We start from the raw sequence: 24,857 nt of genomic DNA, 5'->3' as shown, positions 1-24,857 counted from the left end.
AAACACATACACACACACCCTCCCAAGTATATTTCCTTTCTCCCTTTTTCTCCCATAGAAGATCTGAACCCCAACTAGGTATAGCAAAGTAATTTGGGGAAAGTCAAGACGAAATCCAGCACGGACTAAAAGATCTAAGGCGGGCGAATTGGGTGGCTTTGCTAAAGATCTCTGACAGCCTTGAACTGGCCATGGATAAAAGAAATTGATATTGTTCCACACATTTTAATGAAAAAGAGGAGCTATGTGAAAGGCTATTAAAAAAAAACCACCCCAAAAGAGAACTTCAACTTTCTCAATACATCTCTAATCCTCTAATGCTACTACCATCCGGGACAATGGAGACTAGAGCAAGAGAAGTATAAAAGGTTTCCTAATACTTGATAATGACATTATCAGACACGAGACAGCTGACACTTCAATAAGTAACGGAGAGAAAAAGCAAATTTACTCTAAAGTACCCAAAGGGCCGGCATATTTATCTCTTTTTCCTTTGCAGAAAGACATGCATTAAATATCAGTGAATGCCCTACCTTAATAGTTTTACCATGAATGGAGTAAATAGCTATCGTGTTTCTCAGAGAACAGAAACTTGGCTTCTGCTATGGCAGATTTGTGAATTTTTTGCATTGATGGGCGATCATCAATTACAAATATTATAACAGTTGTCTCTCAGAGCACACATTTTTGGAATATCCTCGTGAGGTTGTTCTTTCTGCAGCTATGGTCAGAAAGGGAGTCGGAATCTAGGGCAGCATATTTACCCATTTTCCAGATAGATAGAAGCTCCATGAGGGTAAGGATCATGACTACTACTTCTATTGTACTCACCCAAGTGCTTAGCATAATTCTGTGCACACAATTAGGTGCTCAGTAAATACTATCGATTGATTAATGATATAACCCATATCACAAGCCCTTTGAAGAAGACATTTCAACTATCACCAACGGTACTTATAAATTATAAAAATTGTGATGTATGTTAAGCACTTACTACATACAAAGCATTGTACTAGACACTGGGGAAGACACTATAATGAGACTGGACACAGTCAGGGTTTCACAGTCTGAGGGAGAGAGAACAGGTGTTTAAGCCCCAGTTTAGGTATGTGGAAACAGGCACAGAGAAGTTAAGTGAATTGGCAAAGGTCACACAGCAGATAAATGGCAGAGCTAAGATTAGAACCCAGGTTCTCTGAGTCCTAGGCCTAATGCTCTTCCCACTAGGTTATGCTGCTTCTCAGAATCGCTAAATAACATGAGATTTCTCTGGATTTACAGTGTTATAGCTGAAAAGGACTAGCCTGAGTTGAATAAACTTTATTTGACCAGTTATTAGTAATCTCTTTTCCCTACTAATGATGAGAATGGAAATGAAGTAAGGAAAGCTCACAAAATGATGCTTAAAGCTGGCCCTGGAAAAATAATTTACCTAAAAGTTTTCAGGTTCCAAAAGCTGCTCCAGTAGTGGATTGATTGCACAAGGAATAAATCTGAAGGAAATGATGGAGAGATTTTTCTGAGTGATCTGAAAAAAATAAAAATGACTTTTGCAGCCCCTTCCATCGTTCCTAAAGTTGGTCCCCCAATATATGAAAGAACTTTGCATTTAATTGCATTTTGGTAGGCAATCCAAAAAGTGCTGTTAGAAAACAGTTAATCTTGAAGACATTTTGGCTGCTTGAGGGATGAATTAGATGGTTATTGTATAGGCTAAATGTTTACAAGTAAAGAGAACTTTATTGAAAGGCTATTGTAATAGATGGATGATACTTATTTTCTACTTACTGGCAAAAGAACTGAGCAAACACACTAGCCTTCTTTTATTTTTGAGTTGTTTCCAAAAAGCCTATGATGATACAACTGTAAAATGCCCAAACCAACCAGACCCTACATTCAGTAGTGATGAAACAGAAAGAGTTAATATGTCTGCCTTAGAAAAATCAATGCCTTTTATTTGAACAGTGTTGGTAACTTGATAAATGAAGTACGTTCTTTGGTCAGAGATATAAAATTCGGAGCACCTTGTCTACTTTTGACCATTGAACCTAAAGGTAGTAGTAAACTCACACGTAATTCCCATTAAAGTTGATGAAAGTTGCAGGAGCACTTACAGAAGAGACAATATCTGGTGGCCTGTTATTCTGAGTAATTCTATGAAAGGCTGTTCTAAGGAAATGATTCAGAATGGGTGGAGGACAGAGGCTAAGGAAAAAAAGCCAAGTCTTTCCATTTTTTTTCATTAGTTTGCCCAATTAGGAGAAATCTAGTATCTGGATAGAAGATCAGGATTGCAAAATCTCTGTTAGAAAAAAATGGAAAGTAAAAGCTCAAAGCATATATTAATTTTGGGAAACAATTTGTGCTTGTAGCCTTTTTTTTTTTGAGGGCCCCTGCACTACATTTTCAGCTGATATCTCCACTGTAATAGGAACATGAATTCAAAAAGAAGGCAAACTTGCCGAGGTTGAACTGAAGAAGTAGAATAGTATTGAGTTTTCTTAGGCTTGAAGAGTCTTATTTCAAATGTCTGGTTTTACAATGAAGGATAAGAAAGGCATGCCTCAACAGCTTAATCATGATCATCAGTAGATTCTTGGCTCAAGACTTAGTTGGCTCATAGTTCTTGTTGATGATCTGTATGTTTTTCCTATTGACTACTTTCTTTTATGGATTTCACTAACAGTTTAACACCTGGAATGTGGTTCGTGGGTTTTTTTTGGGGGGGTGGAAGAGGAGGATTTTTCTTTTCCCTTTTCCTTTTCTTTTAGGTCAAGCAGTCAATAATTACAGTGTTCATACTCTCTGTGATTGTTATTATAAGAGGAAGGGAGATGATAGAAGGTTTAGATCATTTCCAGGGCTTCCTTTAACCTTATATTCTATGACGATTTGGCCCTGCCAGGCTATTTAGAATTTCCTTCTAGAAGTGAGTAATGAAATCCTGGGGTTTTCCATAAATATGGTCATCCCAAACCTCTCAAGGAAGCCTGAGGCAGAAATACCTATTCATGATGTGGTCACCCATCTATCTTATGAGTGCAATCTCATGCTGACTCTGGACTGGTATCAATGGGTGCCGACTTTCAGATTTAGATGCTGTGTGTTCTGCACTTCTCAACATCACAACATGCAAAAGATTTTAGGCATTTCTGTACCCCCATTCATTCAACAGCCAAATACTGTACCTGGCAATGAGAGAGGAGAATAGGATTTAACATATAGGGAGCATGATTTCTGTCGATGAACTTCATGTCACTTTATGGGCTTTTTTTTTTTTGGACTTCTTTTTACCCTACCCAACAATCCGTGAGATTATCATTATTTAACCCAAGCTCATACATTTTAAAGCCCACTGAAGCAAGTTGCCTTTTTGTGAGGCACTAGGATAAAATACTTGAGAGTCTTGGCAGGAGTAATGTGAAGAGGTGGGAATTCTTGGAAATGCTATAAATTTTCTACTCTATCAATCTGCATTCTGAAAGACAATTTGTTTGTTTTGCTACAATTGCAGCACAACCTCATTCTATGAAGTTCTGTCCACAAATTCCAAAATGCAACTGCTGACACTCCAGGGAGTTTATGTCACCTACAGTTACATAGGATGTGATGTTGACCTCATGAGAATTTTGGCTGATAGAGGAAAACAGGAAAAATAATTGGGACTCTGTAGGTGTTCTGAACTTCCTTTGCCGTAATCTGTTTTCCACAGGAATTCATGTAAATGTACTTATATGAGTAACCCCAAATTTCCCTCAACTTAAGCACGTCCTATATTAACAATCTCCTACTCCTTTCCACCCACTCATTGTAGGGACGGGATCTGCATGCATTTATCGTTGGATTTCAGAATTTTTTTTTTACATTTTACATAACTGGGTATAGTAAAACACTCACAAGCACTCTGATAACAGCTTCAATTGGTGAGAGTATATGATTTTTCAAATAGGCAGCAGAAGGCCTGAATTCAAAGCAATAGCATATTCTCACACACTGCATATAAAACTAGGTTGGAGGCGAAGGAATGGGGGAGAAGGGAGGGTGCTTCATCTATGAAGTGCTTATGGTTTTGGCCTGAAACCAGGAGGGTTCACAGACCAGATCGGCATGGAACAAAATTAAAGGCATTTGAAGAAAAAAAAAAACCTTGATGAATTCCACCTGGAATTAATTCTAAATGGCATTTTATGAATCCTAAAGGGCATTAATATCCCTTTAGCCAGCTAATGATAGAGAGTACTACTGGTACTTCGTTTTGATTCTGTACAGATGAATGGAAAAGTATTAGGATGAGTGAATGCAGATGATAATCATGTTATTAATGATGCTATTCATTAAACTCTCAGTAATCGACCAGAACTGTGCTAAGCACTGGGGTAGATACAAATTAAACAGATCAGGCATGGACCCACATGGGACTCACAGTTTAAGAGGGAAATGAGGAAATTTTGCAGATGAGGAAATTGAGGCACAGAGATGTTAAGTGAGAAGTTATGTAGGAACTGGTAAGGGAAGAAGTAAGAAGTTCCCAAAATGCAAATCTTGTCTATGTGACTACTAGCTAAAATGAGGCTGGTATTTTGATTCATTTGCCCTATAAAAAACCTTTTTTTAAAAAAAACCCAAATTTTCTTTTCTTATCTGGAAAATCACTTTCCTTAAATTTGTGTAGTCACTAACTCTGATATACTGAAGGCACTTATAGTACCACAACTAATAAACTGAAATTCAAAGGTATTTCGATATCTGAAACTGCAAGTTGTGGAAATGAACATTTACACATTTTATTCCTATTACAACATACTTTCTGCTAATAGAGAAAATGCACTCTTATATTCACTAAAATGTGATGTGTCAAATACTAAAAGAAGGCCTAGAAGTAGCAGAATGTAAATATACTCTGACATTAATTATGGTGATATTTAACTGAAACAGATGGTAATAGTCTGAAAAATGTGCAGACAATAATCAGAATGAATTCATTAGGTATTTATTTTTCTGACAGGTACTAGCATAGGTGTTTCCTTCTACTCCAGTAAAACCTAATGGCTCTTTTAGCAAGTATTACCTGGCAGATGGAAAACATTATTAACTATTGTTTTCCTTACTTGTCAAAATATATTTCATCTACTCATTGTACATGTACAATGAAATAAATCTTAGGAAATAAATCTTTCTTTATGACTAAAGAAGGCAGTCATAATAAAATAGACTATAGTGTTGAATGCAAAACATTTCAGAAGTTAAAAATTGGACCTTTGCTAAATCAAATTCTAAATTCAAGGTCAGGCAGAAATAAAATTTTAGATTTTTGACTTCACTTTCTTGGATATGCAAGTTTTTGGGGTGTACACAGTGTGTTAGAGGGCTAGGAATGGGATTTTGAATACAGCTCAGAAGTTTGGAGCTCATGCTCTCGTAGTCAATTTTCCTACCCCATTATGGCTGCATTCAAACAAATGAATTCAAATGAATACTGTGCATTATGAAAATTATATATTTCTATTCTAAGTTTGTGCTAACTGAGCTTCTAATGTTCCTTTTAGACCTGTGCAGCTCTGATCCATCTCCCTTGGTTTTAGAGCAAAGGAAGCCCTACGGTATGGCCCCTTTCATACTTTTCTATTAGGCACTTTCAACTCCATGACTCAAAAATAGAGTAAGCCAGAAGTGAGTGCTGGTGCAGTCATTCTGGGACAAATTATTTCAAAGCAGACTACTCTGGGCAGGGCAGGGGGAGAAAGCCAACAGACATCCCTACTCCTCCAGCCCTGTTGCTGCCCGATTACCTTCACAACCAACGGCTTCAAGGTGGTGCCTGGCATATAACTGTGGTGTTTGCTAAGTGCTTACTATGTGCCAGGAACAGTACTAAGAGCTGGGGTAGATACAGGTTAATTGGTTTGAACACAGTTCCTGTCCCACATAAGGCTCCCAGTCTTGATCCCCATTTTACAGTGGAGGTAACTGAGGCACAGAGAAGTGAAGTGACTTGCCCAAGTTCACACAGACAAGTGGCAGAGCCAGGATTAGAACCCAGGACCTTCTAACACCCAGGCATGTGCTCTATATAAAGCCTGGACCCAAGTTTCACTTCAAGAGCACATCCACCCATGAAATTAAAGTCCACCCTGCAGAGACATCCTCAGCAGAGGGCATTACTGAGGAGCCTTAACAGGACCATTTGTGCCTTTCTCCCCAATGCCTTGCAACTGAGTTTTTCATGCAGCCTATTTCCAATGTTTCCAAAATTCCAATTGGAAATACCATTGGTAAATTTTCCTGTCATCTCGCTCACTGCCCCAACCTCAGCAACTGGCTCCACATGTGGAAAGCAGGAAGTGAGCCATAAATATGAGCCCAGAGTGGGTTCCCCAAGCCCCCAATGCTCCTGGGGGCATATAAATATGAAGTAAGATTTCGTCGGGTGGCGCACCCTGAGTCTGTGCACAGAACGGGTGGGTGCAGCCTTGGGCTGGGTGCTTTCCCTACCACCCGGCCCCTGCCTCCACCAGGGGTGCTTGGGCCAATTTTCCTTGCTGGCTCCGGACTCGACACACCTCCTTCACACTTGGATGCTTGCCAAGACCGTCTGCCCACATAGCACTTAAAGTTTGCAGCCCCTGAGGGGCAGAGGCAGGGGAGCCAAGTCAGTTGAGAGCACTGGCTGCTTGGGAGAACCAAGGCTCATTTCAGATCATCCCTCCAGTTATAGTCTTATTTCCCCCTGCTCTGGGGTTTCAGTTTTACTGGTCCCCTGGGGGGTTCCCCTTGGCAAGGAAGGGTTTGTTTTGCTCCGTGCCGAGGGGCCTTGGGAGTGCACAAGGCCTGTGGTTCTCTAAGCAATTTTTTTAATGGGAATTGTTAAACACGTACTATGTGTTAAGGACTTTTCTACGTGCTGGGGGAGTGTGGCTTAGAACACAGGTCTGGGAGTCAGAAGGACCTGGGTTTCTAATCCCAGATCAGCCACTTGTGTGCTGTGTTATCTTGGGCAAGTCACTTCACTTCTCTGTGCCTCAATTACTTCACTTCTCTTTGCTTCAGTTACTTCAACTGGAAAAAGGGGATTAAGACTGTGGCCCTGTGTGGGACAGGGACTGTGCCCAACCCAATTACCTCTAAGCCCTGGAGAGGATACAAGCAAATCAGGTAGAACACAGGCTCTTTCCCACACAGGGCTCACAATCTTAATCCTCATTTTACAGATCAGGTAACTGAGGCACAGAAAAGTTAAGTGACTTGTCCAAGGTCACACAACAGACATATGGCAGAGCCAGGATTGGAACCCAGATCCTTCTGACTCCTAGGCCTGTGCTCTATCCACTAAGCAATGCTACAATAATTTTCGATAGAGCTTGTCCCCACATCTGCTTACAGAAGCCAAAATGAAATCAATTTTTTGTTTGTTTGTTTTAAAGTACAGTGGGGGCCAGGAAGACTGCATCACTAGTTGTTCTGAGCCTGAAGACACTGTACAGGTATGTAACTCACATTACTTTAATGGCCTTCCTGTCATAGTCTCATCATTTCAACAGAGTTCTCCAGAATCTCCCACACTACGAGCAAGGATTCTTCCTGGCTTTATTATCTCCTTTAGTTCTCTTCTGAGGGATAAGCCCTTCCATCTGACACCGCCCTCACCAGATGTTTCCTCTCTAGGACTTTAAACTGGAGGAGAAAGTAATCCCGCTGTCTAGCCCAGCCTGCATCTGAAGCGGAGAAGCACCACGCTACACATGCCTCAACTGAGGTGGAGTTTTTTTGTCCTTTGGGGAAATGCACAAGGACATAGTAGCTTGGTTGGAGAATCTGCTCTAATAAGAAGTAATTATAGTGGTTTTTGTTAAGCACTTACTATATGCCAGGCACTGTACTAAGCAATGGTGTGGGAACAAGCAAATCAGGTTGGACAACAGTCCCTGTCTACCTGGGGCTCACAGTCTCAATCCCCAGTTTACAGATGAGGGAACTGAGGCCTAGAGAAGTCTAGTGACTTGCCCAAGGTCACACAGTAGACAAGAGGCAGAACCTGGTTTAGAATGCCCAACCTTCCAAATCCCAGGCCCCAGGTTCTGTGAACTACCCTTGGCTACTCTTCCCTGGCCACGGCCCTTGTGCGGTTTATGTCAGTGAGATGGAGCTAGGCACAGCCATTCAGTAGCCATAAACCCTGTGCATCAGAAGGAGGTTGGCAGAACCAATTGTTCCATTGCCAAACAGGAGAAACTTCCTCACCTGCTCCAAAATCCTGGAGATGTTCTTCCTGGGACTTACTTTCTCGGAATGTTGGCTTTGTGGGCAGATGATCTGTCCCTTCAGAAGAGTTACTTATGTAGCCACTTTCCTTCTGCAGCCTTCTTAGTCAGCTCTTCTATGGACAGGAAAGCTTGCCAGCAGATATCTCTCCAGGAGGAAAGGGTTCAGCTAACTAGGCTATGAAAAGGGAGTCTGGAGAACTGAAATCTCCATTCTGGGGAAGGGTCTGCTTTCTTGGCCAGCTATTCTACAAAGAGAAAAGTTTTCTCACAGAGCTTTTCCCATTAGGAATCAGCTGCAGCTGCTCCTGACTGTTTCTCAACTCTTCCTTTTATATGCCCTCTCTCAGAGACCTCCAATTAAGTGATGGTGAACCAAGCACTAAGTACTCTCCTCTAAGCAGGATTCAGCCATTCCACCACCCTACCTGGGAGCAATATCCCAATATCCTTTTCCTTTTCCAAAGGAGTTTAAAGCAGGCTTTTACAGCAACACATTCCTCCACTCTCTCTCCCCACCCCTTCAGCCTTTATGGAGAACATAATAGGGCTGTGAGACATGTTGTTTGAACTCTGGTCCGACAAACTACTGGAGAGTTTACAAAAGAGTCTTTTAATAAATCTTATTATCTAATGTTATAGCTGAATTGAAAAAAAGAATGAAAGGAATAATAATACGGTAGTTATAAAATTGGCTACCTCTCTATGTTACAAGATTGTGAGTGCCATCTGGGACAGGGTCTGCATCCCAACTGCTTATACTGTATCTGTCTTGGCATTTAGTGCAGCACTTGGTACATAATAAGCACTTAAATACCAAAGATCATCTTCCAAAATAAAGAACTGCTACACAGTCTTAGAAATTTTGGAGCAATCTAAATTTTCTAATAACATCAAACTTGAGCTGACCTAAGTGGATGGGATAATGTCTATGAAAAATATAACAAATTTGGGTATTTGTACATGCATGAGATACAATCCTTATGTCTTCACCCGTGTAGCTCTCTGAATTATGATTGCACCGCTTCAGACTGAGATATAGATTGGAACACAAAATTCCAGCATTTTCATCAATGGATATAATAGTCATGTGACCAAACCCAACAGTAAAAATCATCAGGACTCACCATTTTGGACTGTAAATTATGATACAGAGAGGTGCCATAGAACAGATGGTTGAACTAGTGGGAAAAAAAAGTGAAGATTGCCCCACATCCAATCATTTCTATTCTACCATTTATTGAGCTAACCCTTATTGAGCATCTATGGCACAGTGCTAAAGGACCCTACAGCAATCAAAACTAAATAAGATATGCTCTCCCATCTCCAGGAACTTAGAATTTAAAAATGTAGATAACCCAAATGGAATATACATTCAGACAAAAGGTGACTCCCTGATGTCCATCTCTAGAGGTTAGCCCAATTTTACCCACTCTTCTTCCCTGGATCTTTCCTTAATGCAGGGGAAGAGCATGTTTAATTTGTGCTGAGGTTTCTGATGGATCAGTCTTGGCACTTCTGTGTTTAGCACTTCACAACCCTGGCTCATCTAAGTTTGCTGTATTCTATAATAGATTTGGAGCATTGTGCTGCCATTGGCATTAACACTGGCAAGTCTTTCAATACAAAGAACTGGAGGAGTATACTAGAAATGAAAACACCTCCCAGGAATTAGAAGATCATACAAAGGAGGCTAGAAATTGCAACATTATCTATGGAGAATAAATATATTCCAACTGACCACTATATGGCACTGCTGTCATACACTAGGAAAGAAAGCTACTTGAAATAATCTTTAGGGCATCAGAAATTATATAAGAATAGCACTAATTCCCAAAGAAAAATGTACAAAAGCCACTTTTATCTTTAGAGCATAATTCTGTTCATTTTTGTCATTTACAGTGCATTGACACAAATATCTGAGGATTGCAGAACTATCACATAAGTCTTCAACCAACTTCTGGTGAAGTATTCGAACTTTTCAGTTTTCTGAAGAACTTAATATTGCTTTTCTGCAGCACATGGAGACCTCTAATGTACCAGAATTAAAACAACAACATCCTTGCATGCTTTGGGTCAAAAAAATTATAATTCCTATTCAAAATAGGATCACTTTAAATGAAAATCACACAGGTTTGCCCTTAGTTCAAAAGGACTACAATACAAAAAATCCAGACACACATCATGCACTAATTGCTGACGTATCCCAGGATCTCTAAGTCCTGTGTGATGTTCTGCCCAGTCACTGCAAGGAATTAAATTCCCTTCCCACTCCCTGAACACAAACAAAAGTCAGTTTCTCTGCAGGATCTGAAAGCAACGGAGAATTGTGGTGAAGTGGAAAAGTCTGCTAAACCTGGTTAAACTCTCTGCCCTTCTATCTCACCCTGATTTGGATGGTGTGGAATGGAGAAACTACAATTCAGGCACTGTCCCACTTTGCTGCCCTTGACCACCCACCCTGACACCTGCCCCCCAAACCAACTGGAAACCAGCTTCTCTGCTTTATCACAAAGCACCAGAGAATTGCAGTGTGGCCAAAAAGGCTTATATATCTTGTTAGATCTCTAACCTCCTACCTCACCCTGATTCCAGGCTGTTTTTGGATCAAGAGGAGAAACTCCCGCTCCCTGGTGGTAAAGGAGGAGGAAGGTGCCATGGCTACTACTAAGGCTAGAGTGACTGTTCCACTACTGCCTCTGATATTTTGACTTCAAAAATCTTGTAAGACTTTTCAAGAAAGCAGATGAACTTTCAAAAATGACTGACAGAGACCCTGATGGAACAAGTTCAACAGTGTTCAGAGATTATGAGGATTCAGCAAAGGACGCGGTGCTTTATGAAGGAAAAACAAAGGCCACTCCTTCCACCTAAACTGGATAGAGTTTTCACTAAAAGTTGCAAAGCCACTAACACTGTCAGCAGAGCAAGAGTCTTTTGAAAGGAAAAATAATCATATTACAACTCTTTATTTAATGTTGTGATGTTATACTTTAAATTGGATATTGAATAAATGAGAGCTTAGTGATATTTAGTGTTACAACACAGTGCATGTAAAGGAATTTCACATTTTTCCAGAGCTTCTGGAACAGGATCCAATTTACAACATACGAGTCTATGGCAACACATACCCTGCAATACAGCCTTTCATGATACATCTATATTTTCAAGGAACATAGTACGGCTATATCTTAGAATATGTCTGTTCACGGGTATGTGTAGAATCCGTACTGCCTCTAAATATTCTGGGTGCCTGTTTTATTATGAGTGCCAGTTTTCTTTACTTGGTTCCCGGAGCTGATAGATAGGGATTTATTGACGATCTGGAAAAATATCATTCCTCTCATCCTCATGGGGCAATACAGTATTACACATATAATTCTCAGAAATACTATAAGCCCTTAATAGTATCCTAATAAACACTGAAATATCTCATTTATTAGTTTGCTCTAGGTACTCTGAGGTGATTATTTGTGACAGTGTTAGCTATAACTTTGAATACGATACTAGAAGCTTTAAGCTTCCCCATAGACCCAAATCCCATTTATCTTAATAATTATGGTATTCATTAAAAACTTACTACATGCTAAACCCTGGAGTAGATTCAAGATAAACAGAGCAGACACAGGCCATGTCACAAACAAAGCTCACAATTTTAAGCGGGGGAGTACGTCTCACCCCTGTTTTACAGATAAGAAAATGGCAGCCCAGAGAGGTTGAGTTATTTGCCCAAGACCACCTAACAGCAGTGTAATGGCAGAGCTGGAATTAAAACTTTGGTATTCTGACTTCCAGGCCTATACTTACTCCACTAGGCCAGGCTTCCTCCCTAGTGGGAAGCCCACACCTGAAGTTGGGTTTGTGTGTGTGGTTTTGCAATATGCTCTCCTTGAAATGAGATATGAAACCAGGATCCTTTGTGTCTCTTTCTGGCAATAGATTAAAGATTCAGTTTCATTATTGGAAAAGAAAAAGATGAAAGACTAACCTAAATGTCCCAAGGAACATTCCCGGTTTCAATAAAAACAAGTTTCTCATGTCTGACACTGTTGTGCGTTAGCTATTGCTGGGCACACAGGCTTCTTTCTCACTTTGAAAACGTCCTAAGTTCAAATGTTGCTGAGGCAATAAAACCTTCCCCAAGGAGCAGGAATGGGTTTGGGGTGGTATTCACTTTATTACTCATTTCTCTGGAATCTGAACTGCTAAGTGTCCTGTAGAGTTTGAGGAAAATCCATTAGTGCCATGAATTTTGGACTTCAATAAACTAAAAGAATATTTTGATTCTGCACATGTAGGTAATTTCTGAGCAACTTGTTCAAAGGGTATGACCCACTTTATGTTGAACATTCAGAAAGCTGTCAGTTTGACTCGGAGAAACAGAAGGCTCATGTCTACCTGGTGTTCAACTGAGGATGTTCACAGTACACAAAGTATGAATAAAAATATGAATACATGAAAACCCACAATATAGCATTCTGAGCATGCTCAGTAGAAGTCTCTCTAGCTTCTCTGGCTCTTGGACCAGGTTCCAGCATGTCTGATGATACTGTAAAGGCTCGAAGTGAGCAGCACTGTTATGCCAACAGCAATTTCTACCACTGCTACCCTGCTTCCAGCTGAAATCTCCAGGGAGTACCACAGAAGAGCGAGCGGCAGCTAGAGCCAGTTAAAAAAGATTTTGCTACTTCTGCCAGGAATGCAACAAAGAACAGTCCTCCAGTCTCGGAGGCACGAACTCTAAGAAGCACAATGACAGCGGCAGAAGCACTTTCTCTTCTCAACTGCTTTAGCTGTTGTTTCACAGTGAACACTCTCCTCTGTGGAGAAGGAACTGGGTCGGGGAGGAGAAAGTGAGAGGTCAGGCACTTAAGATGAAACTTCGAGGCCACAGGGTTAGAGTTTCTTAAGAGTCTGAAAATCCCTGTTTTAGTCCAGTGAGGTGGTTATAATAGTGGCTAAGGAATCCAGTTTTCTACCAGTCCACTGTCTTCCACCTCTGTTCCTTGCTAAAAATCAGTGTAATGAGGAAAGCTAAAAGAAGCTCTCAGCACCGTGGCTGCCAGATTGCCCCCACATCCTGCAGGCATGCATGAATAATATGAATTCTGTTGTGGGGACTGGCGGGCCAAACTCTCCCCATAAAAATAATTGGCCAGATTGTGCTGGATCAGTAAACTGCCTAGGGACACATTAGGCACTTTTGGAGGTTAATAAACTCTTTCAGGCCACCAGGTACCATTTAGTCTGCTTGAGCAATAATTTAGTAAGGCTCTTATCCTATTAGCTGTCTTCACATCCTGGAATTCACACTCAAGTCTGGGGCAGCTGAGGCTGGGAGAAGGGAGAAAGAGATCGAGGAAAGAGGGGAGATCTGGTCTCGCTGCAAAGTTGGGCTGGGATGAGTGAGTGGCGAGACTGAGGGACTGGACCGTGAGAGAGAGCAGAGAAGAATGACCATGAAGAGAAAAACAAATGAGAGAGATGAGAAGAAAGGGATGCAGAGGAAGACAGGGAAACCTGAGAGAAGAGGGGAAATAGAGAGGGAGAGAAGGGTGGGATGTCTTGATAGGGCTTGGAAGGGAGGGCCAATAGCTTGAATGTGCACATCCCTTTCTTCTCACCTCTCTCATTTGTTTTTCTTTCCAAGACCACTCTTCTCTGCTCTCCCTCACGGACCAGTCCCTCAGTCTCGCCACTTACCCATCCCAGGGAGGATGAGCCTGAGGGAACAGCCAAAAAACAAAACAAAAAAACACTGGATGAAGAGGAGAAAAAGCTCAGATGGAGTGAAGATAGGCATGAAGGAAGCCAGATGGCCCCAGAGAAGGAAGATCATCAAATCAAATTACCATATAGACATAAGGTACAAAGTCAGCTTTGTAGTATCCTGGCAGTTAAAGAAGCAATGCCAGTGTTCACTTTGTACTGATACAGATGATGGTCATGAAGAGGGGGGCTTTATTTGTACTGGGGCAAGGAAAACTGGGAACTGGCACCTCTCCTCTGACAAAGATCCTCCTAGAATGCTACTCCTAGAGCCAGATCAGTCTCCTTTTGGTTCACTTTAGAGCTGGGGGTGGTTTGGAGCACAGAGACTCTGTTACTTCCTGCCACTGCCACTCCTACACAGTTCCAGGGTTCCTTCCTGGCTCCAGCAGCTCCTGAAACCTCCATATACCCCTGACTCCTAGTAGGCCCAGCGAGCACCAGCTCTCCCTCACAGGCTACAGTTCTGGGTCTCTCGCCAAAAGGCCCAAGTTGGGGAACAGGTTTTGGGTTCTATCCACACATCCCGGGGTGGAGCATCCTGCAAAAACCCAGCTCACATGTAACCCAGGGTAATGCTGGCTGCTTTGCTCAGGGAGATGTAGCTCCCTCCGGTCCAATGGAACCAAGGGACAAAAGCACTGTTTTCCTATTGGCTTCTATATCTCCTCTGTTCAGACTGCACGGGAAAAAGTCAGCTCTAAAAACAGATCCTAGTATCTATAAAATCACAGAAACCTCAGGCTGGAAGTGACTCTCAGGGGCAAAAGACCAACATCTTTTATCCTGCACATAAAAGAACAATACTTTGAGTCAATCAACAGTATTTACTGAATGCTTACTATGAGCAGAGCACCATACTAAGCACTTGGGAGAGGACGGAGCAACAGAATTAGCAGACACATTCCCTGCCCAAGATGAGTTTACAGTCTAGACGGCCTTGAGTACTCTTCTATATATTTCATATTGTCATGTTTCATAATAGCACATATGTGGCTTTGCCTTAGGGCTTGAGTTCCTCCAGCTGACATTACCTGCCAAGAAAAGATCTGCCTAAAGAGCATTTTTAGCTAAAGAGAATTCAGCAAGTCTGGTGAAATTTAAATTTGGAATTGTGAACAATCTTGTTCTGCCTCAAACGTCTCCACTCAAAAATCTTTTCCACACACCCTTTGCCAAATGGTTCGGTTATGCTGAATTAGCGGCCATCCAGAATCCATCTCCATCAAGCTTGATGGTATCATTTTTCTTGAGTGATCTCCATTTTGTACACCTGAACGCTAGATGGCTCAGGATGCTGTTAATGCACTTCGACAGTTTTTTCCCTTTTGATTGCCAGTTTGAATCAGAACCAGGTGGGAGGTGTCCTAAAATCGTTACTATCTTTGGTCCAATTTGAGGTTTTGATTTTGATCTACAGGGAACCTTATTTGTAATGCTTGCCAGGGAAAGTCAATTTTTGAAAACATTATATGTGAAGAATGGTTTTATAAGAGCAATACTGCTTTATGGGCCCTTGGCTAGGAATTTTGAAACTAAACATTACGGTAGGGGGAATATTACCGTTAAGTGTTCCGAATAAAATATACCGGTTGAAAAATAGACTGAGATTTTTCTTCTGGGAACTCAACTTATTGGCTTCTTCCAAGATAATGACAAGCTGAAGATTCAGTGAATCATACGGCCAGAAGATAAACTACAGAGATCATCCAATCAAAAGGCTCACAAACATTTTGAAGATGAGGCACCACTCTTTCTGCTTTGTTTGCTCTGTTGCATCACTTCCTTGTGGTGAATAGGATGGGACACTTTGTGTGTCCACCTGGGCTCCCGCAGAGGCCACAAGTACATGGCTCATGTGCAAACATGTTCAAGAACATATCTATGAATATGCCACAAAAAATAGAGATGCCTAAGATTCTCTGAGCACTCTGGGGATTTCAACAGGGCCCTCTGATGTGCAGTGACTAACAAGTTGGGAAATTATTGATTTGGTCAGCAATTCAACCACATGAGACTCTATACCTCTTGTAGAGCGGGGGGAAGATATATCTAACCTTCCAAGTGTGGAGAAGGGAAAGAAGGGGTACAGTGGGTTCTTGAACCATTTGAGGCGCTCTGGAAGAAAAGGTGCAAATTCTGGTTGCTTCCTGAGAACAGTCACTCTGTGGCACTCTCTCCGGATTAGCTGAAGCCCCCTACTCTGAAATCTCCTCAATTCACCACTACGAGAGGTCCTCCTGGTCTGGTTCACCCCCATCTCCTACTCTGAAACTCATCATTATAAAATTAATAAGGTGGAATTTTAACAATTAAAAAGCTATGAGTTTCGGCCATCGCCATGAGGAGAGGGAGCATATATAGGGAACAGCATATAGGAGGACCAAATGTGTTTAGTACACTGCTCTGCACACAGTAAGCACTCAATAAATATGATTGAATGAATGAATGTGTCTGGCATCTTATCAAACAATAATATTTACTGAGTGCTCACTGTGTTCAGAGCACTGTACCAAACACTTGGGAGAGTATAAGAGTTGGCAGACATGATGCAAATAGTTCCTCCACCTTTCCTTCACCTTGGGTATGTCACTTAACTTTCCTGTGTCTCATTTACCTCATCTGTATAATGGGAATTAAGAGTGTGAGCCCACTGTGGGAAAGGGACTGTGTCCAACCTGATTAGCTGGTATCTACCCTAGTACTTAGTACAGTGCCTGACACATAGTAAGTGCTTAACAAATACCATTTAAAAAAAAAAATCCCTGCCCTCAAGAAGCTTACAGTATAGCTCCTGAACCTTTAAAGATGATGATGTCAGCTTCCCAAGTTGGAAAGTTTGGCCATCCTTGACCTATGCTGCTTTTAAAGATCCCCCAAGGAAGGAGAGCTTCCTGTCTTTCAGACTAGTATACAGCTGAGGTGCAATTATATTCAGAACCATGAAGGAAATCTAGGGTGGGCCATCTTTCTCTCTACAGACAGGTTAACACTAGTGAAATGAAGTGTAAATCTCAAGCAATTACCAAAATAAATCAAATCAAAAGAAAAAACCCAACTTGGCATGAACGATTCATAATTTTAGCAAAACATTCACCCCTTTTAGTCTGAATTATCCTAAAGATTACTTTGCCTCCAATTTACTTCACTGGTGTAGGTCTGATCTATGTCAGTTCCAGTCCATTATTTATTTATTTAATCTCTCTCTCTGGTAATTTATTCACATATTAGACTTTTAAAAACACATTATTCAAAGACTCTGTGTGAAGGCCCGAATCAACTCCACAGTTTAATAAAATTGGATGGAAGGATTTAAAATGAAAATTACTTAATAAAAAAGAGGAAGAAATTAGAGACTTCTCTAGTAGAACCTTTCCCTCTCTTTCCCCCCCAAGCATACACTAGACAAGAGGGAATAAGCATTTGATGCAAATGATAAAAACAAAAGCAATCAAAAAATAAAAGAACTAATTAATAGATACACATAGGCCTGTTAAAATGGCTACACCGTGGTGGCATGGCCAAGAAAGTGGGGATTAATCAGGGATCCCCTCTCAGAAGAGCTGAACTGAAGGTGTGGAGAATAGGTGGTTTGGAGGATGAGTGAGGTTGGAGCTCCGAATTGGGGGAAAGGCATGAGTAATGGGTTGGGTATGGGAGAATCATGAGCAAAGCAGTTAGAAGGTTTGTGGAAGGATTGATAACATCAGTACACGAAGCAATCTGGCCTGCAGCAATCAGAGATGGAGTGGGGATTTTATGAGGTTATTCCTTTCATTTTACCACTAAAATCTTCGCGCTCTCTGACTCTTTCCTGCCAAACTACCCTCTTCTTCACTCCGCTCAAGTAAATGAATCAGCATCAGCAATTAACTGGTGAATCATGCCATGAATTTAGTATCCATAGTAGAATTTGAATTTACCAATTATAGTATGAAAGGGAATTTGAATTTACCAATTATAGTATGAAAGGGAGTCTACATTGTTCACAGGGCAGGACTGGGAAGGATCTCCAATTTATTTCCTACTTTTTCAGATCTGATAGGTAACAAATACCTAAAAAGTCTACCCAAACAGAGAGTGTTTCTCCAGGAAGCCCCCTACCTACCTTACCCACCACCCCTGCACACTTGCTCCAGGGTCTTTGCACTCCCTTCCCATATCTATGTGAAGGCAAGAGATACTTTCAAGCCAAGAACATGGTAGCTGGAGCTAAGGCAGAGGGAGGCTGGGTGTTTAAAATAAAAATACCAGACTTAGGGGCATCCAATGCTATATCCACACTAGACTGATTGATGTAAAACCAGACAAATGGCAACCATACATTTGGGATACACAGTCATTCCTGTTTAAACCCTTTGGATCAGGGGTTTTGGCCTTCTTTCTTTGCAATCTACAGTCTGCAACTTTTCTCTGTTGCAGTGTGCTCAGTTACAGTTACAAATGAATGAGCATTGCAGAACCTACTGGCTACAGAGAATGCTTGACCAAAGGCCAGAAAGAGAACCATACCAATAAGCCTTTCTGTCTGCTTGGATTATCCATCCAAGAAGAGTTTTGGTTATAAATCTTTCTACATAATAATTGAACAGACCATGTCAAAATAGGAATTCTACTGAAATGACTCACCTGGGCAATAAGAATTTCTTCTGAGAAGCAATCATCCTCATCCAAACTTAGGTCCTTTGTGTTTTGTTCTGATATCTGGTACATCTGACCCCAGATTTTGAGTACTATTCCTCAGCACACCATTTCCTAAAATGAAACATGAAGAACCAGTGTGTTCAAGTTTATCTCTGGCCCTGAAACCTAGAAACTAAACAGAATACTAGAAATTCATTGTAATCAACATGGCTACTGAGGGAGCTGGATATAAAGCTTTCTTCTACCCAGTGACATTTGCAGATATGGTAATATAATTGCCAGATTATCTAGATAATTGTCATAGAAACATGTAGGTGGCAGGCAAGTATTAAAATTAACGTGAAATTATAGTCTATTGCAGGAATGTACATTCTTTTTGGAACATAGGTTCCAGGATGTGGGGTGGTGAAACAGAGTTGATGGTACCTTTATACAGTTCTTTATATAGTTCCATTCTTCTGCCTGAGACAGATGGGAAATGCAGGACATTGGGCTTTTAGGAGTCAAACAGATACTTTAGGGAACCTATGTTGGATGGACTGGAAAACATCACACAGGCAAACATTTAGCAGAGTCAGAAGACTGATAAAAGATACAGACAGTGGGGATTACTGGGTGATTCTAGCTGGGATAACGAAAGGCTTGAGATATCTTGAATTTTGTAAATATGTGGATTGTTCTTCCCTTCACATCAAACAATAAAATTGATATACTTAGCCTCTGGGTCTGCCCTGGGAGGGTGGCCAGGAAAAAGAGAGAACCCCTCAGACCTTCCCTCCCACTGACCACACAGCTGATGCTCTCCCCTCTTGCTAGGGCAGAAATATTGCATTACAATGTGGTGAAAAATGGTGGGACTCAAGCCCTGAGCCAGTAGAGACCTTTGGCCTGGAATGGCTGTGGTGTGGCCTTTAGATTGTTTTTTAAAAGTTTTTCTACCTGAATTTTTTTTTCTGTTTTCTTGTAAAACATTCCACCTCCCTAAAGAGGTCTTTTTCCTTTGCGCTTTAACTCAAGATTAGATTAAAAATCCTTGAGGACTGCACTGTCATCTATAGTTCCAGCTCCTTGAATGATTCTCTGCCTGTTGTATTTTACTTAATAGATGATTTGTGAAGATAAGATTGATGACGATGACAAAACCCAGCTGACTGAGATCAATTAACTATATTTTCAATCAGTGATTTTTACTGAGCTTGGGAGAATACAAGTGCTCCATAAATACAATTGAATGAATGAAAGTACAATACAGCGGAGTTGGTAGACATATTCCCTGCCCACAACAAGCTCTCCCAGTCTGAGAGCTCAGACTGCTTTGGTGGAGGTAGGGAAGGCTGCTCTGGAGCTGAGATGTGGACATGATTGAGGGCAGGTGTGCATACCATGTGGTTGGCTTGAGCTGGCAATCCCTCCCCACCTGGTCCAGTCCCTCTTTGCCCTCTTCTCCCTTGTTCCTCCACAGGTGTCTCCTTCCCTCTCTCGCTTCCCACTGCTCAATCCCATTCCCCTCCACCCTTGTATTTCATAACCTGTTGGTGTCTGACTCCTGTGTTTTATCTCTGCCCAATGTTCAAGAACCAGACCCCAGCCATGTTGTAACGTACCAACAGCTTGGGAGAATACAAGTGCTCCATAAATACAATTGAATGAATGAAAGTACAATACAGCGGAGTTGGTAGACATATTCCCTGCCCACAACAAGCTCACAGGCTAGAAGGAGAGACAGATATTAATATAAATAAATTACAGATGTGCACCCACATGCTGTGGGGCTGAGGGAGGGGCGAATAAAGGTTGCAACTCCAAGTATACTGGCAATGAAGAAGGGCGTGGGAGAAGAGGAAATTAGATTTGTTCACTTGCCTGGAGGAAGGCAAATGGACTTGGATGTCTTTCGGAGAGCTGTTCCAGTAATCGAGCACTTATTGTGTATAGAATTCTATATCGAGTGCTTGGGAGAAATCTGTATATCTCTGATTTCTAAACACTTGGATCAATGATTCTTAAGCTTTTGCAATCTGTAAAACTCCTGAGGGTTTCCTTAAGCCCCTGCATCATTTTTTTTTAAGCCAGTTTGCTTGGCAGGAATATCTATCAATTAACGGTTTGTTGCTTTGCTTTCTGGTCTCTCAACATCATAGCAGATTTAAAAAACTGGGAGGGAAGAAATGCAGAAGAGGAGTCCAGGAACTGCAGAAGGAGCCTTATGCTGTCCCCCAAACCCATAAGCTGTTGTCACCCCAAAACTTTTATTTGGTGTTCCAGACCTTAAATCTCCACAGCCCCCTTGAAATAGCCCTGCACCATCCACAGAGATCACAACCAGGGTTGGAACAAAATCCGAGAGGGCACCTGGGATGAATGTCCACTTTGACTTTTTTTCCTTATCCTATTTTCAGCATCACAAAATCAGCACATGTGAAAATGGAAAGGGGTGGAAGAATTAGTGGGGAGAGGTGGAGAGAAGGGGAAGATGATGACATTCATAGTCTTAAGGTATCTAATGTGAATTTTCCTAGATTCTGGAAACCTTGGAGTTGTAGAAGACCTTGTTCTTTATAGTAAGAGACTCTTCTGCAGCCCTTTCAGAGACACAGACAGAATAGATTGCCTCTGAAATCCTAAATGGGAAATTCCATTAAGAGGGTTGGGATGAAGGAAGAAATCTGAGGAGTGGAAGCTCCTTGACTTCATCCACCACACCGTTCTCAATGTCTCCGAGCTACTACTACTTTGTTCAAAAGTCAGAAAAAGCAAGGAGTTTTAGCATCCCCGCTTACTCTGTGCAAACCAGTGGCTTCCTGGAGTCAGACATGGACTCCTGTTCATTTGTTCATTTGGGATGCTACCCCACAGATGTCTTCAACCTGACCTCTTTTCTCAGCACTTTCGTCACTTTAACCTAAGTTGTTTCACACCCCACCACTGGCCTGAGTGTGGAATTAGTTGGAGTGGTAGTGGTAGCATTCTGATATCCCGATGGACCAATCTGGGCCTGGACATGGACCACCAAGGTATTTTAAATGGGCTCTCTAGCACCAAAAAGGGCTGGACTCTGAAAATGTCCTCCAGAGTGTCAGCAGGACTGGGGGACAGGGCTCATGCTGTACTGCAGTTAAGACTGTGCATTCACACCTACCAGGGGTAAGAGTCCAAATACTTGAGGAGGTACAGAAAATACTCTAGAACTCACCCAGGATCAAAAATGGGATTCAGGCATCACCTCGACTTCAAAGCAGCGTGGCTCAGTGGAAAGAGCACGGGCTTTGGAGTCAGGGCTCATGAGTTGGAATCCCAGCTCTGCCGCTTGTCGGCTGTGTGACTGTGGGCAAGTCACTTAACTTCTCTGTGCCTCAGTTCCCTCATCTGTAAAATGGGGATTAAGACTGTGAGCCCCACGTGAGACAACCTGATTCCCCTATGTCTACCCCAGCGCTTAGAACAGTGCTCGGCAGATAGTAAGCGCTTAACAAATACCAACATTATTATTATTATTAATTCCTTTTTTAACAAAAAAAAACTTCACTAAAATTATAGCTGGGGTAGAGTTGGGGGCACTATATCCCTGCAGATCAGAGTTAAAACAAGAACCTGTATTAATACATTTTAACTAGCCTAGCTCTCAAAATTCAGTGTCAGACAAGAATTGCTTTTTAGGAGAACTAGCCTGGATCTCTGTCACTTCATGAAGGGAAACTAAATTGTTTCACGATTGACTGCAACCATCGAGTCTAGTTATTTACTGTTGTTACATATCTCTGAAGCATATGAGATATGCAGTAATCATTTTATTGACAACTCTGCCATTAGGAATGGAGAATGTAAGAATATGGGGGAGGATCATTTGCCCTACTTTGATCTCCCTGGGTGATTACTGCCACTATTGCATTTTCCCTTGAACCCCCTCGCCTCCACATTGCTAGCAGAGCACCCGTGGTAGGGCTTTCTCTCCCCCCAATCAACTTCAGTAGCTTCTCATCACTGCAAGATTAGGACCTGCGGTGGCTCTGCCTTGCAGTGATCACAGCAGTTCAGGTAAGATCACTGGTTTCCCAGGACTTCCATTATTTGGGGTAATGCAAACCTACATGGATCCCAAATCTGGGGTCTGGCCCACCTAATCCATGCCAATTCTAGCTGGATTTTTGCTGTGTACTCTCTGGACCCTGGCAAGGTTTCTCAAAGGGCCTTTCCTCCACCTCCTACTTCCTTCTCTATTCTGAATTCACCAGACCGGCGTCAGGTAAAACAGGGTGTATGAGAGCAATCAATCGTACTCTTACTCAAAATCGCTGGACCTGGGATGTTCAGTTAGCACTTATGAACCTATTTTTTCCTCTTGAGCACTCATGTAATTAAATGTACCTTGACCACCCTAGAGTTTAAGCTTTTTGGGAACAAAGTACATGCCACTTCTTTATTTGGTATTTCCCCAAGTGCCCATTTCAGTGCACACCAAAAATAAATGCTACTCAGTAAATGCTATGCTACCACTCCAACTAATTCCACACTCAGGCCAGTGTTGGGGTGTGAAACAACTTAGGTTAAAGTGAGGAAAGTGCTGAGAAAAGAGGTCAGTTTGAAGACATCTGTGGGGTAGCATCCCAAGTGGACAGGAAATTTTAATACCTGGGTTCTAATACAGGCTCCACCATTTGCCAGCTGTGTGACCTTGGGCAAGTCACTTAGCTTCTCTGTGCCTCAGTGTCCTCAACTGTAAAGTGGAGATTCAATTCCTGTTCTTCCTCCTATTTAGATGGTGAGCCCCATGTGGGACAGGGACTGACTCTGACGTGATTAACCTGTATCTTCTCCAGCACTTAGAATGATGCTGGGCACCCAGTCAGTGCTTAAACACCAAAAAACAATTTCTAACTTGACTGACCCAACCCAGTTTGAGTGGCACTTTGGACTGTTTACACCTGAGGCCTGGTCAGCCGTGAGAGGTTGGACAGCTGAGAGTAAGCAAAAAGGAAGGGCATTGCTGAAATACACACAAACTCACTGATTCAGGTCACTCCCCAAACCCTCAAATTCTGAGTTGGAGCATGGCCTTTTGGGTTTCCTGAATCTACCATCATCCAAAAACATTTATTGAACAGGCTGCAGAGTTTAGAAACATCTCATCCTTTTTCATGTCTCAGGACTTAACGTAATACATTCCGAGAGCACCCTGGTAAAGATGCCCCTTTCTTACCTTCACAGATCCAGAACTTGCACTCGACTTTGTATCCTGAGTACAGGAGAGGGTCTGCAGGTGAGCCCAAACAGGAGGGGTGGAGGGAAGAAAGTAAGGCTCAGGAGTTAGAGTGTAATATTTGGGAGCCCAAGTGCCTTTCATGAGGAGACTGGGAGAAATTCGAAGGAAGCAAGGTTCAGATGGACATAGGTGGTGGTGGTGGTGGTTTGAAACCCCTAGTCTCTGTGATAACACTACTGAAGCAGCGTGGCTGTAGAAGCAGAGTGGCTCAGTGGAAAGAGCACGGGCTTGGGAGTCAGAGGTCATGGGTTGGAATTCCAGCTCGGCCACTTGTCAGCTAGGCCTCAGTGACCTCATCTGTAAAATGAGGATTAACTGTGAGCCTCAAGTGAGACAACCTGATTACCTGCATCCACCCCAGTGCTTAGAACAGTGCTCTGCACATAGTAAGCGCTTAGCAAATACCAACATTATTATTACTATTATAGGGAAGCAGCGTGGCTCAGAGGGATGAGCCCGGGCTTGGGAGTCAGAGGTCACAGGTTCAAATTCCAGATCTGCCACTTGTCAGCTGTGTGACTGTGGGCAAGTCATTTCACTTCTCTGTGCCTCAGTTCCCTCATCCGTAAAATGGGGATTAAGACTGTGAGCCTCACGTGGGGAAACCTGATTACCCTGTATCTCCCCCGGCGCTTAGAACAGTGCTCTGCACACAGTAAGCGCTTAGCAAATACCAACATTATTACTATTATTATGTCACTACAAAACTGCACCTGCTCAGTACAGCTATTAGTATTTGAGATGTCTTTCTAAAGCCTCTCGACGACGAAAACAGCAAGCCCCATACTCTAAGCTCCACACCCACCCTGAAGCAGCAGCTAAACTAAGTCCACTAAGGCCCCGAGTTGAGTCCCTTTAACTCCAGGCTCACCGTTGTAGTGCGCCTGCGCACGGGATTCAACCCAGTCGGGCTGAACTCGAAGCGC

The 24,857-nt window shown here is 42.1% G+C and overlaps 1 long non-coding RNA gene across 3 annotated transcripts in view; it reads right to left on the bottom strand.

Moving 5' to 3' along the window:
• LOC120638759 overlaps positions 1-24,726 on the bottom strand; it is a 71,495-nt gene extending 46,769 nt beyond the window's left edge. For 2 of the 3 annotated variants that reach the window (XR_005660675.1, XR_005660674.1), the window contains exons 1-3: positions 24,645-24,726; positions 23,869-23,922; positions 18,657-18,782 (exon numbers count right to left, since the gene is read on the bottom strand). This is a non-coding gene — a long non-coding RNA (uncharacterized LOC120638759). Of the gene's footprint in view, positions 1-1,438; positions 1,529-18,656; positions 18,783-23,868; positions 23,923-24,644 lie in introns of those variants that run through there. The other variant, XR_005660676.1, reaches the window with a different exon arrangement.
• Positions 24,727-24,857: the final 131 nt, after the last annotated feature.

Source organism: Ornithorhynchus anatinus, chromosome 13 (assembly GCF_004115215.2).
Source record: "Ornithorhynchus anatinus isolate Pmale09 chromosome 13, mOrnAna1.pri.v4, whole genome shotgun sequence".
Classification (NCBI taxonomy): domain Eukaryota; kingdom Metazoa; phylum Chordata; class Mammalia; order Monotremata; family Ornithorhynchidae; genus Ornithorhynchus; species Ornithorhynchus anatinus.
The sequence above is the reverse complement of the archived record's forward strand: the minus strand, read 5'-3'. Positions and strand labels throughout refer to the sequence as shown.